This window comes from Typopeltis vanoorti, chromosome 12, assembly GCF_054136105.1.
Source record: "Typopeltis vanoorti isolate ZY-2024b chromosome 12, IOZ_Tvanoo_1.0, whole genome shotgun sequence".
NCBI lineage: Eukaryota > Metazoa > Arthropoda > Arachnida > Uropygi > Thelyphonidae > Typopeltis > Typopeltis vanoorti.
In genome coordinates, this window is record NC_143560.1 from 85,460,153 (window position 1) to 85,474,404 (window position 14,252).

Genomic DNA, 14,252 nt, shown 5'->3' on the forward strand with positions numbered 1-14,252 from the left:
CCCAAACTAATCTTCGATAGATGTCAATAAAGAGCAAAATTTTAAGTTCTGATACTTTACAGTGTATGATGAAACAATCCCATCGGGTGACCATATGACGGATATAAATATCTTTTGCCATGCACTGCTACCTTAGATAAACTGTTTATATTCAGATAACATTTTAGGTACTGGATGCAATCCACATGCTAGGTTGAGATGTAAACTGTTCGAAGTTTATGGCTTTATCCACGGTCATATCTCCATGCAACGTTACATCGAAGTAAAAGTTTAAATACATCCAGAGTTTTTGCTGCCAAGCAGAATCTAGAAAGTAAAACTACGAACGCCATCAAGAGTTTCTCGCACTAAACTTTCCCCGCTCACTCAAGTATCGCGAACAAAGAATCTTACATGCATGAACGATTCTAAAATGATAAAAGATTTTTTCAAACAGTTTATTTTACTAGTTAAACTGATGGTTTAAGACTTAACCTAAAATAGTTTTAGACAGAAACAAGCAAATTGGATTCAGTAACATATGCCATCAGATAAGGATTTAGAAAGAACTTTTAAATACCATACATTATCTTTATCATCATTCATTATCATTATTGACAGACGCCAGTAAAGAATAATATTTGCAGTTTTGATATGTTACAGTATACGAGGAAAAAGCCCCATGGGGTGTCCACAGGATGGATATAAATATCTTTTGCCATGATTTGCTTGCTTTGAATTTTGTTTGCTCCAATTTGTACGCTTGAATTATGTGAGACAACTAAGACCATGGCCAACTGTGCTACATCTGTTAAATACATCTGTTTATTGGCAAGTATTTCTGTTTTGTGAAGGATAAACTCCAGCTTCCAGAAAAAAAAAACGCCGCTTCAATAAGAGACAGGATAATTCTCATTCAGTGGAAAAGCCCTTATAATGGTTGCACTTATCTTGGATAGGATCAGAATCTAGTCCTTTATCCACCATACAAACTTTTATAATCCGATCAGACTGCATATATATCGTTCTTACGACTGCATTAATAAGACATTCCATAGAATATACTCTTTTTAAATTGTATATATGTCCGATACATCAAATGGTTTACAAAGAAATTTTTAAAATTACACTTTGGCTCTCGAGCTCTGCGATCAATTTTAAAATTCATTTTACTGAGTAGGTATTTATTAGCGCCATAGAAATCTACAAGTGCTCTGATGAGATGCCAATAACCTTTGAAGTGTCCGACTGCTGGAACACTGTTATGAAGGAAAAAAAAAACTAATAGTTTAATCTACACAATGGACTATTGACGCAATTCATTATGAAGACCAAACACATTTGTATAGGTACAGAAACCCAAAAAGTTTAGAATCCAGAAATGCAAATAATTTTTTCCTTATACTTATTATTAACTACGAAGTGGTTGTCAACCAGCCAATAAAATTAAACAATATTTTAACATCAATTCGCTCCCCCCTTTCTCTGGTAACTTCACATATAATTTTATATTGCTGTAACGAATATTTATAGAATATTCATCAACTACTATATTTATTTACATACTTCATGCTACTTCAGGAATAAATGAAAGGCAATTCAAAGTGATTCTTTACAGTGCCATTATTAAATTTCGAAGACTATTATTAAACGCTTAGTTCCGGTAATGGGAAGAGACATCCGTGCTCTTCATTATTACATGTCTGCTTTGCGCCGACACGATGCCATAATAAATTTTCATCTTCCTTTCAGTTCCATTCATACATCTAAAAAGGGAAAACATTTTATCTTGATTAGCCCCTGAAAGGTTCTAATTCAAAGAGCAGATTGGATTCAATCTTAAAATAACTAGCAAATCATATGCTAAAGGAACTCATCAGAGGAAAACATAATCATAAATAGAGTAATCTATTACTAACACGAATTTTCTTCGCTGATGGAATAAAACAGGAAATTATAGGTGGCATTTCATAGGAAACAGTAGGAAATCGCAACAATCAAATTTTCTGTACTATCAATTTTCTCTCTCTCTCTCTCTCTCTCTCACACACACACACACACACATCACTTGAATGTGTTAAAAAAATGACAATAATTAGGGAATGTTAACGTTAACATTCCCTAGTTATTGTCAATTTTTTTATACAATGAAACCTGTGGTGAATTCATCACTTAAGAAAACACGTACTAACCACAGTGATAAGTTTTAATACGTAAATATTTCCTCAGTACAGTAATTCAAACAATACTAGGAATAATATACAGTTAGGGCGCATGATTACAATGGAATCCCAATATGCATGCAGTAGCGTGTTATAGAATTAAATAAAAAAAAAAGATAACATATATAAAGAGATTATTTTACACAATTTGTATGACAATTTCCCATACTTTTGGAATAGCAAGAACATCATCGCGGTTTAAATTTGGTCTGTGTAGTAGGGCTTCAGCACTTTCTTTATATAATTCTTTATATGGGAAATTGTCATACAAATTGTGTAAAATAATCTCTTTATATATGTTATCTTTATATATATATATTTATATATATATATATATTTAATTCTATAACACGCTACTGCATGCATATTGGGATTCCATTGTAATCATGCGCCCTAACTCCATGTTATTCCTAGTATTGTTTGAATTACTGTACTGAGGATGTCCCAAGATACTTGCGATGAAATATTTACGTATTAAAACTTATCACTGTGGTTAGTACGTGTGTTTTTTAGTGATTGTCAAAATTAACTGAATCACGTCGTTGAAATACGAAAAAAATATTATTTCTCTTTAACTAGCTGATTTTCACATTAACTGGTAGAGCATAGTATATGTCCGAAAAATTGTTAAAATTAGCTGTCTGCGCACGCCCGTCAACTGTACCGCGCCCAGAATCCTATCGAAACGGATGGCGTGTTTTACAAACTTTTTTGTCCCTAATTTGTAAAATTAGGGACAAAAAAGTGGTGTTCGGAAGCAATTATATAGCCGATCACAGTTTGGTCTATGAAAAAAAAAAAGATTAACAAGGCTGAAATTCCTCAAGATGTATCCTTGCGACAACTGCAGCATCTCAGTCTCTTGGCACTGGGCAAGGATATCGAAAGTATGGCTGCAAATCGAAATGCTTCACAAGAATCTGTGCGTGTCGTAAAAATAATTTACTATGCAATTCTAAATGGCATCAATCACTCAGTTGTACTAATAAATAACTAATTGAAATTGTCGGAAGGAAGCCTGCAATTATTTCTATAGTCATTTCAATTTTAAATTCGTTTTCGTTTTCAATGTTTGTCCTTTGATTTAGAATTTAAATATGTTAAATTTTCTTTTACTTTGTATTTTCTTTATTTTTCTAATAAAAGTGTCCAGTCACCTAACCTAACGTTACACAAATAAGATATAACTTGTTGATAGTAAGTTGCATACGTAAAATAAATCACATGAGATAGGTAATTGTAATTGGTAATTGCGTGTTTGAGATAAAATTCGAACTTTATCTAACGATATTTAGTGTATATTAACCAGTTAGTTTCCACATTGTCTAGTGTAGAGCACATTTTTATTTTTCAACTTTAACTGAAAGGTACAGGTAATGTGAACATTGCCTAGGGAATCTACTCATTAACGGAAATTCGCCCGTTAGCGTTGGCACATACATTAAATTATTCACTTTATATTTTATTATTCAAACTGCATAACGTTAACAGCCATATGCAGTATTATTCTTTATGTATTTTTAATCTTGAGCTGAGAATTATAAATTTCAGCTACCTCTTACACAAAATAAATTACAAATTCGTTTAAAATTAAGAGTGTAACCTTTTTCCCTCAGGAGTTCAGACGTTTTGAGCCTACATAACATTTTTTTGTCTTTTTTAAGTGGAAAAAAAAAAACAAATTACAATCTATTACAATTTTGTATCAGAGTTAAGAAAATTTACTAATAATTGAATTAATCGAAATTCTCTTTATATTCAATAAATAAACAGGAACCAACGAAGTAGTTGTATAATACGAATAGAGAATTATATCTTTTCAATGTCGCACCTTTCAGAAAAAATCTGCATCAAACATGTTTTAACCCATATTTATCTGATTACTAAAACTAAATTTTTAAAAGCCAGCTTAGATTACTTGTGACATACGGCATTTTTTGTTCGTTGTAATACGTGTATTAAGTTGTAATACAAATGAATAAATGTTTTTTTTTTTTTAATTTTCATCCAACATGAGCTTTTTAGCTAATGTTTGGATAAAAGCTAGGACATAACTCTTAACCGAGATAAATCATTTTAGCTAAAATTCATTTGGCATTTCTAAAAGAGAGCTAAAATGAAAAGAATATTTAAAATGCAATGAGAAAGAACTTAAAAATTTTATCATGTAAGTGAACAATAATTGCTATGCTTGCAGAGGATGTTATCGTAATGAAAAGCTAGTCGAGTACTGAACGTTTTAGTTAGTATGGAATGTCCAAATGATAAATTTCGTAACAACTGCGTTGTTCTCTAAAACGTTCTAATTAGACTCTATAAAATAAGTTATGAATGAAGGGGAATTGACAATAGTAATGTCGTTGATTAGCGATGGTAGTGTTCTTGAATACAGTTTCAGATCACAATGTCAAATTACTGATGAAAAACAACTTTGATTTAAGCATGCAGCGATTATGAAAATTATATGACAATGTTCGAACTTCCAAAATACAGAGCAGTTTTTGTGCTGTAACAAATTTTTATTCGTAGCATTACAATTTTGACTTTTACCGAAATTTTTATTAAATGAAGATCTTCCAAAAAGATACTTGAAAAACGTGTACTGTTTGCATAATTAATAAATTAAAGAATAATCTACTGGTAGTCTCTACAGTAAAATCTTAAATTGTCTTCTTTTCTTATTTTAAATGAAAATATTTTAGAACACTTTCGCAAAATAATTAAATATAATGAAGAAACTACCTACTGATCAGGAAAAGAGACCTCAGCAGCTAGATTTCATTCCAAGAAAGAATTTAGGAACAGTTTAAAGCAGGGGTTCCCAAACTTTAATACCTTGTGCCTCCCTAAGAATAAAACATTAAAGTATTTTAATATTTTACAAAAGTCAACTCCCCTTCCAAAACAAGTGCAAATAAACAGATCTGGTATGGAAATTAGATATGAATATACATATTTTATAATATATTGTAAATTATACAGTGCACTTAATTTAATGGATTGAATAATTAAGTGGATCAATAATCAATTAAGAAAGGAGTGAAGCAAAATATAAAGTACTGCTACAAAGGTTCGCTTCTTGTATACTATACTGTCGGGGAATTTCAATTTTAAAAATACATTTGAAGTGTTCGTAAGAACGTATATTCGTTGTTTACTTTCTAAAACCGCCGAGATTCTGTGAGTTTTGTGCAGTATTCTACCTCATTCAAAGATTTAAAAAAATGCTTCTCCATATGTCATCAAAAAGTGTTTTATATCAACAACCCGTCCCCACAAAACTACTCAATCCCCCCAACTTCAAGAATCTCTGGTTTAAAATAGTGTGTGTGTGTGTGTGTGTGTGTGTGAGAGAGAGAGAGAGAGAGAGAGAGAGAGAGAGAGAGAGAGAGAGAGAATTAATACATTCCAATACACTTTTATATAAACTGAATTAGAGTGCATTAATATTTCCGAGATTTGTTATTGTATATCTTCATAACTACTCAAAAAGCATGTAACTGTCACCTTAAATATTCATGTGGGCATAACAATTCGACTAGTGGCAAAAGGGTTGGTCACAGTAAATATTCTCTGAGCGCCATTGATCGCACTTAATGAAAAGCACATTTAACGAAAACACAAACTAAAAGGACCTAAGAAGCAAGGCGAGTCACCTGATTGATGCTAGTATGACTGTTGTGTTTCTTGCAATATTTTGCAATTAGAATATTTGGGCAGTGCGCCAATATTTATTCACAAGTCATCCATCTGTATATGAACTTATAACTGAATCTGTGTACCGAATACATGTCCATCTGTATATGGAATTAGAAAGGAATGTCTGTGCGGAATACAGGTATTTAAATGCGTTACATGCAGTGTGAGCAGCCACTTATTTAAAATTTTCTTGTGATATATTATTGCTAATTCTAACAGCAGAATATCTTAAACTTTACTTTTTTTTTTATTAAAATATATATAAGAAATTAAAAAAGATTAAAAAAACAGCAAAGCAGGTTAGCGTTCTTCATTTACTCCGTAACTTTCATTTTGGTTCTTTGAAAGTTTCATTTTTCCCCCCCTATCCACTATTGTGAAGAACACTGGAAAAATTTCCGCAATCTCTGAAAGGGAGGGGAGTTTCTATTTCTATGATTTATTATTCCGCTCTCTATATTTTACATCAGTTTAGGTGACCTCATCATATTAGTATTACAATGACAGATATGTAACTACAATAAGTTCAAAAGGAACGCAGTCTATTGGAGAAATTGACAGATATCGTATGTACTTTGAGGAAGATATATCCATACGTCCCTCACATAAATTTGTCTGACACGTTGAGGTTCAGAATTCTGTTTGGATCCTTTATAAAGCATGGATGTTTGCAAAAGCTCTCTCTGGACGAGCTTGCATAGCAGCTTAAGTTCATAACGCTTTTCTTTTTTGAAATAAAAAAAACAAAAAACATTGTAACTTAATCCACGAGTTTCTCTACGGGGGAATAATTGGGTTTTGCGTTTTTGTATACGTCCGAAATTTTTATTTGTTGCACAAATTAATGCCTTGATCTTCATCTGCACCTTCTAATGCAAGTTTCCTAATTGAAAATTCTTCGTTAAATACCATTTTTATTTATAACATTTGAAAAAGAAATAAACGACATGTAAAAATAAGCAATCATATACGTTAACGTGAGGAATGAATGATGGTTTCCACTATTAAAGAAATCTGTATTAGGACTCGCCAATAAATCATATAATTCCACGATTCCTATAGCCCTGTAATTTAAAAAATACACCCTTTTTTAACTGCATGTTCAGAATTAAGAAAAAAATTTCACGCTCCGTAGAGACTACTATATGCTAGTGAACTCGGATAAAAGCATGCATATATTGATAATAATAATAAAAGCATCTTAACCCGAATATCGATTACACTCAACGTTTAGTAAAGAATGCACCAGTACAGGAAAAAGAAGTGAAAATTATTACTTTTAGTAACAATGAAGAAACCGTCTTCATTTATAATTTTTTAAATAAAATATTCTCGCTTACAATCAGAGGTGTGGAAATAAGCTTAGAATTACTAACAAAACAACTAAAACTATGAGGCTGATTGCCATGTTACAAAGAAAACCGTACATGTCTGTACGGTTTTCTTTGCGGAATGAAAAACATCCGAGCTTCCGGGAAGAAACCGTTCCATCGTGTATGAGAGTTGCTAACTCTCCTCTAGGCTGAACATCCCTCATTAGGAGAAGGATAAATATGAGACTTCTCTGCAACTGTGCTACGGTGGCTTTGCACAGAGAAATTTACACATCTACTTGCTCTCCTTTGGTGAAATAATTATCTTTTCACTCATTCCTTCCCCCCACCTCGATAGGAATACTTCTATTTTTATCCCATGTTGCGAAGCACTCTGAAAGTATCATTTCTGCAGTTACGAATAATATTCCGTAATTTGTAATTAATTATTGTGAATTATTATTTATATTTTGCACACGGAGAACTTGAAATTCTTCCAATGGGCTGTACTTCCCCTTCATATATTTTTTTTTATCTTCTGGTATGAGCTATCAATACACCAGAGAGAGAGAGAGAGAGAGAGAGAGAGAGAGAGAGAGAGAAAGAGAGAGAGAGAGAGAGTATGAGCTATCAATACACCAGAGAGAGAGAGAGAGAGAGAGAGAATCATTTTCCAGCGAACATTAATATGTTTCTATGCTGTCCATTCTAGATATAATTAAAGGTCAAAACAGAAACCTTATAACATAGGATTAGAAGGCGATCCGATTCTTACATATTACGGAAGTCATTATTCCCAAGTGCTTGCCGCAGGCTTATAATTAACCATGTCGACAATAATTACAGAGTGCACGTAAATGACAACGCAGATTCTTACAATTTACGGCTTCGCATCAAGCAGGAAAATGACAGAATCGTCAAGTTCCACATGCGATGCTATCAGCTATTACATTTCGTAATATCTTTATTAAACTTTTTTTTTTTGCTTGAAATTAAGTTGCTTTCCCTATTGATTGCATATATATAAAAGAATTATCTATACTGAAACAAACATGTGCCACTGGAATCTTGATTGTTTATATACGATAATCAATGCCATATTAACCCGCAATAGGTGTGAAGATCTGCTTTTTGAGATATCATTGCTTAATTAATTCTATTCATCGTTCTTTTTATATCTATAAACTTATGTTGGTGACGTAACTTGTCTTCTTATAAATGTAATTAAAGCAGTTTATAGTCAAGTCAAAATTTACAAAGTACTTTAAGCTAGGCGACCTATTTAAGGAATCACATTTAAGGTATCATAAATATCACCCTCAGACAATTTAAATTCTTCTACATCACTAAGTGTCATCTATATATGTGGTTGAGTGGTAACACTTCGTCTTTCCCACTAACAAGCAGAGCATTCAGATTCCGCAGTGGGCATGGATATTTTGTGAATGTCTTCAGGTTGTAGATGATTTTGTCCCAGCGTGAGACCATCACCCTATTTTCTGGAGGCCCGAAGTGGCTTGAAAAAAGTTCCATGCTTTGTCCCTATGCAATCAGCAGTGATATATCGCAGATCCCTAGAACAGAGTGGTTTCCGGATTATCAAACCTTTAGCCCACCCAGGGTTAATCTACAATAAGGTTAGAACCTTTGTTGCGTAACAAAAATGATATAAACATCCCCCCCCCCATAAAACTCGTTCCTTAGATCATTTAATGCTTCTTCTGATTGGAATATGTACACGGAAGTGCATATTCCAATCAAACTATAAATCACAATATAACGTCACCGATATTTACACAGAACACAAATTTCACAACAGTGATATACCGGAGATCTCCACGCCAACCCCTTCACTTTGAATATTAAAACTTCAAATAAAATATTCAAATAAACTTTTGGCTTCTTGTTAGGACTCGGGATTTGCGGGATGGTTTACGTTGAGGAATCCCTCCTCAACTCGATGCTAGAAGATATTACCTACTTGGACGTTATGCAGATAAGGTTCTAATAATACGAATAAAACAGCTGTTCAGAGGTCTATTCCAACAATACACGTTCTAAATACGTGTACAATTTACCTTGGAATTAATATAAATCCGACCAGCCCGCAAATTGATTAACCTCATGATCACTCATACAAGTCAAAACCTCACCGTCAAATTCCAGAACAAGGAAGCTAACAGTGGAAATTACATTTATTTCCTATCTCTCTTGCTACCAGTCAGTATAAAGAAATCTCTCCTGCATCAGGCCTTAAATTATACACCAAACACGAAGATTTCTAATAGTAAATCCACCTCACAAAATTCGAACAAGAGGTAACACTCTCTCCATGACAAGAAACGCTGACAAAAACTTTTAGAGCCGAATAATCAATCCCAAGGATTGATACAAACAACTAAATAAAGATCCCAATGAGTCCCTAGATAAACAAATCCAAATAAAAAAAATTTTTTCACTGTATTCGGATACAATGAATACAAACTTCTATTTAGATGAAACTAGTTCTCTCTCTAAAAAAACAAAATAAATAAAATAAATAAATAAACAAACATTAACAAATGAATCTAAACAACAAATACAAATCCAACGATGCAACTCTATGTCATTTACAAGATAAGGTAGTAGAATGGATGTGATTCAATTTAAAGTTTAGCAATTCGAAGAGCCTTTTTGTTTCAGAACAATAAAGCATCTCTGTGGCTATAGTATAATTCTTACCCCCCCCCCAACAGTACCATAAAACCCCAGAAAACAACATTTTTATGAGGAAACCTAAAACCATCATCCGAATCCACGAAATCGACGATACATCTCAACAACAGAATAAAGATAATTAATCAAAAAAAAAAAAACACTGCACTAATCATCAATATTTCTCAGAGACACTTGTTATGAAATTCAATCCAAATTAATAACGATCAGACAACCACACGTGACCTCAACAATATGGAAAGACACAAAGAAAATATAAGCAGCTGTATTAAACCATTCAAATCGCAACAATAAATGATTCAGCATCATTCAGAAAATCAGCCTTAATATTATTTTTAACATCAAAACTCTAAAAAAAGCTATTATATAAACCTTACAAATTTAAAATATAACATCGTTCTTGGCTTCTTTTACATCAATCGTTATAAATACATCATACACATTCTATTATCATTTATGTTGTTATTTAAAAATGCATATCGCTGCACATCCAAGTATAGTAATATTATTTAAACTTTTTTTTAAAAAAAAATTACCACTGCACTCCCAGAATGGTGAACGATATGACAAGACACCCTTGTCCCAAGAGCTAAAATATACAACATTTCTATTTTACTACCATCGTCTGATATTTACGGCAAAGTAAACTAAGTAAAGTAAATTTACGAAGCATATGCAGGCTCGTTGAATATTACCTTGCTTAAATTATGGTAATTATCTTAGAATAAAGTGGTCCCGTTAGACATTATGTAATAAGCAATACCAATAAAATTTATTTTACTTTTTACGATTTTTTAATAGCGTTTCATGAAACGAAATTTACTAATTGCGTTTAATTTTAGATAAAAAATCTTCATTTGTTCAATTTATAAATCTTAAAAAAGTAACGTTTATAATTTTTGGGAAGGTGAGGGAGGAGAGGTAATGCATTCATTTTACAAAAAGAATTGTATCTTGAATTTTTCTGCATGTTTGTATGGCGAAATTGTATTTTGAATTTCTCCATGCAAAAAAGAGAAAATAAGGATTTTCTCTTTCTTGTTTGTACGAGTATAACTTTTTTTTTTTTGAATCAGTATCGAGTTACATTTACAAAATAAATGATCTATTTGATAAAAAGAATTATTGTATTGTATTTTTTTAAATCGAAATACTGTATTTTGAAAATAAATGATGAAATACTTTATTTAATATCAAGTCTTATTTTATGTCGTATTAAATTATAACTTATATTAGTATTTAAATGTGCATTATATGTAATATTTAGGTGAGGATATATTCTTGGCTTTGACTGGATACTTGGATTTGGGAATGTAAAAAAATGTATATTTTTTATGCGGTTCGAATCTCGCCGTGGGCGTGGATGTATGTGATTACCTACAGATGGCAGATAAATTTCATGACTTGGTGTTAGATCAGCTTCTGCTTAATAGAGGCCTATAAAATTAATTCAAATAGCAAAAAATTCTTAGCCGACCCACAGTATTAATGTGCTATAGGTTTACAACTTTTCGTGGGTAGGAATCATAAGAAAAGTTTATATTAGGTTCTCCGTTGTCAGTTCTTTATTTGATTATAAATATAGACCACATGATAATGTACTGCTTCCTTTTTCAAATTACATAAGATTATTCTAAATTCTTTATGTATTTCGATGTCTAAGGTGCTGTAAGTTCGCCATCACTATCCTAGGTCTTTTTGAAAAGATGTTTCGTGCTTCTAAATGCTACCAGCATGACGTTTTAATTTGTGTCGTAGAAAAACAACACCACCAACAACAAAAGTTATTCAGCCTCCATTTGTGTTTAGTTAGTAGTCTCAAGCGCTTCATGATTTAGCAGGTATTATAAGTCGACTACCGTATACCTTGAGGTGAGTGTTCTGAACTCTTTCATGTTTATTGCAGGTTAGATAAGTACGAAAAATAAAAGTTAAGATGACGACATAAGATAATAGTGACATGCAGTATGATAAGCTGATGCAATAATGGATACTTTAGAATGGAAGGAGGAGAAAATTTTGTCCAGAATTCTAGGAATTAATGTACAGTATGCGCAATATATATATATATATATATATATATATATATATGTGTGTGTGTGTGTGTGTGTGTGTGTGTGTGTGTGTGTGTGTGTGTGTGTGTGTGTGTGTGTGAATATACAGAATCTAAATTATCCAGAGTCATTCCTGGATATATACACTAGCATGCGTGTGTATTGTACGCTTAAATACCATTCCTCTTCAAATAGAAAAAAAAAAAATAATAAACCCGAAAGAGTGATATTTTGCATCCATTACGTGATATAGAAAAATGGAAAATGGATTTGAAAACAAATTAATGAAGAAATCAAGAAATTAGTCCTCTTTGAACCATCCATTCAGTAAATAAATGAATTTCTTGACATAAAAGAGGAACCCACTGAAAACTGTTTAATGTATACCATATGAAAGAGAAAGCTACTGCCTACTTTGAGGCCAAGATGCTTACTCAATTTATTCGTGCTGTCGGGGTATATATAGAGAGACTAGCAGTGTCCTTAACAGTTCGGTTGGAAAATAAAATGTTTTACTCTTCAAGGTTAAAGATCCGTGACCTACTTGTTGAGGTTGTTGCTACTAAGATAATTTGGAAAATAACATGCTGGATACGCGATTATTACAACTTTACCTTTATTATTATCCGCATCCCTAACAAGAGAGGTACCGATTAATTAAACAAGTTTCTAGGATTACATAGAATCGCATTAATTTTCAGTGCTATCGTATATTAGTGAGGTATTTCGACTGTTAAATTTCCATTATTACTTGATAGTACTAAAACTTGTCCATAGAACATGCGCGTCAGATATGCTTAAAATATGCTTAATTAACAATTAATGGAATTAGCTTAAGTATCCACTCAAACCGGGGTGAAATAAATTTAAGCAAAACGAGAGTAATGATGAATGATCATTTCATACAAAAAAGGATTATACACAGGACGAGGAAGTAGAGACAGTAGATTCATATGTTTATCTGGGACAAATGATAAAAATAAAAGATAGAACAAACAGAAAAATTAAAAAGAAAGAGAGGATGAAACTAGGTTGGATGGCTTTTGGGAGGATAAAAGATATCTTCAAAGGTGATATTTCCTTTAGTTTGAAGAGAAAGTTTGTTTTTTTTAACTAGTACGTCTTATCTGTACTATATGGCAGCGAAACTCCAAATATGGTTCACAAATTGTAAGTTACCTAGAAAAGAATGGAAAGTAATATGCTCGGTGTGACATTTAGAGACAGGAAAGCTTCCAGTTTGTTAATATCGAGAACAGATGTACAGGACATCAGTTACATTATACATTCAAAATTGAGATGGGCTGAACACATCGAGAGATATAACAACGCAATTTGTGATATAACAACACAGATGGCCTAGATTATTTAATGGAATGGAAGACCAATGGATAGCAGCAAGCAAAGGGAAAGACCAAGGGGAAGAGATGGCAAGATGAATTACACGTGCTGGACAGAAACATGAATACTTCTGTGAGCAGACGCCGCACGATAATAATATAATTATCAATTAGTTATTTAAAAAACATAGAATATTTGTGAGTTTATGGTAATTACTTCCCAAAATTTTGATCCTGGTATGCTATCTGAATGATTCATACTCTAATGTGAATTAGTGCTTCACAGGTATCCAAGAAAAGAGGATGAAATATCAATATATTTTTGTGAACATCTTTGGTTCCGGGCATCTCACCAGTATTAAGGGATTGCGACTAGATTTATCGGATATTAGTATTTCATGTAACTTTTATATTCCTTAATTCTGATCTCATGTCTGTCCAAAACATGCAAATGACAGGAGCAAAGCGATTGGGCAACACTAGTTAGGCATAAGAAAGGAAATTTATCCTTGATAATAGACAGAAAAGAATAACAGTTTTTGAACTACTTTGAAGGTGGCATCATGTAAACCGAATGTGAGAAATTTTAATTTGGATCTCTTCCAATGTCTTTTTAAAGTAAGATATGAATAATCATCTGCCATTTACTTGAAGGTTGATATTTATCAATGATCCATTCAATGCTTAGTTGAATCCATCAACAATCATTGTGATTTTATGTTGCTCAATTATCAGAAATACTAAAGCCTAGAGAACAGATGAAGTGAGCTCTTGACAATGTCTACCTACTCCGATGAATGCAATGCATTGCCGATTGAATATAATGACCTATAAACATAGGCCTTCCAGTGCGCTACTGAAAAGAATGGTTTCATTAGAGATGATTGGCATTAATTCCATAAATTAATGAAATTATGAACACTCCTGTAC

At 32.4% G+C, this 14,252-nt stretch overlaps 1 protein-coding gene and 1 long non-coding RNA gene across 4 annotated transcripts in view; one reads left to right on the plus strand and one right to left on the minus strand.

The window, feature by feature from the left end:
- LOC150100954 (uncharacterized) overlaps positions 1–14,252 on the minus strand; it is a 184,037-nt gene that overhangs the window by 91,294 nt on the left and 78,491 nt on the right. Inside the window, exon 2 of the long non-coding RNA XR_016549169.1 lies at positions 4,948–5,047. This is a non-coding gene — a long non-coding RNA (uncharacterized LOC150100954). The remainder of the gene's footprint in view (positions 1–4,947; positions 5,048–14,252) is intronic.
- Positions 1–14,252, plus strand: part of LOC150100955 (adenylate cyclase type 2-like) — a 176,415-nt gene that overhangs the window by 31,757 nt on the left and 130,406 nt on the right. The gene's annotated exons all lie outside the window — the stretch shown is intronic.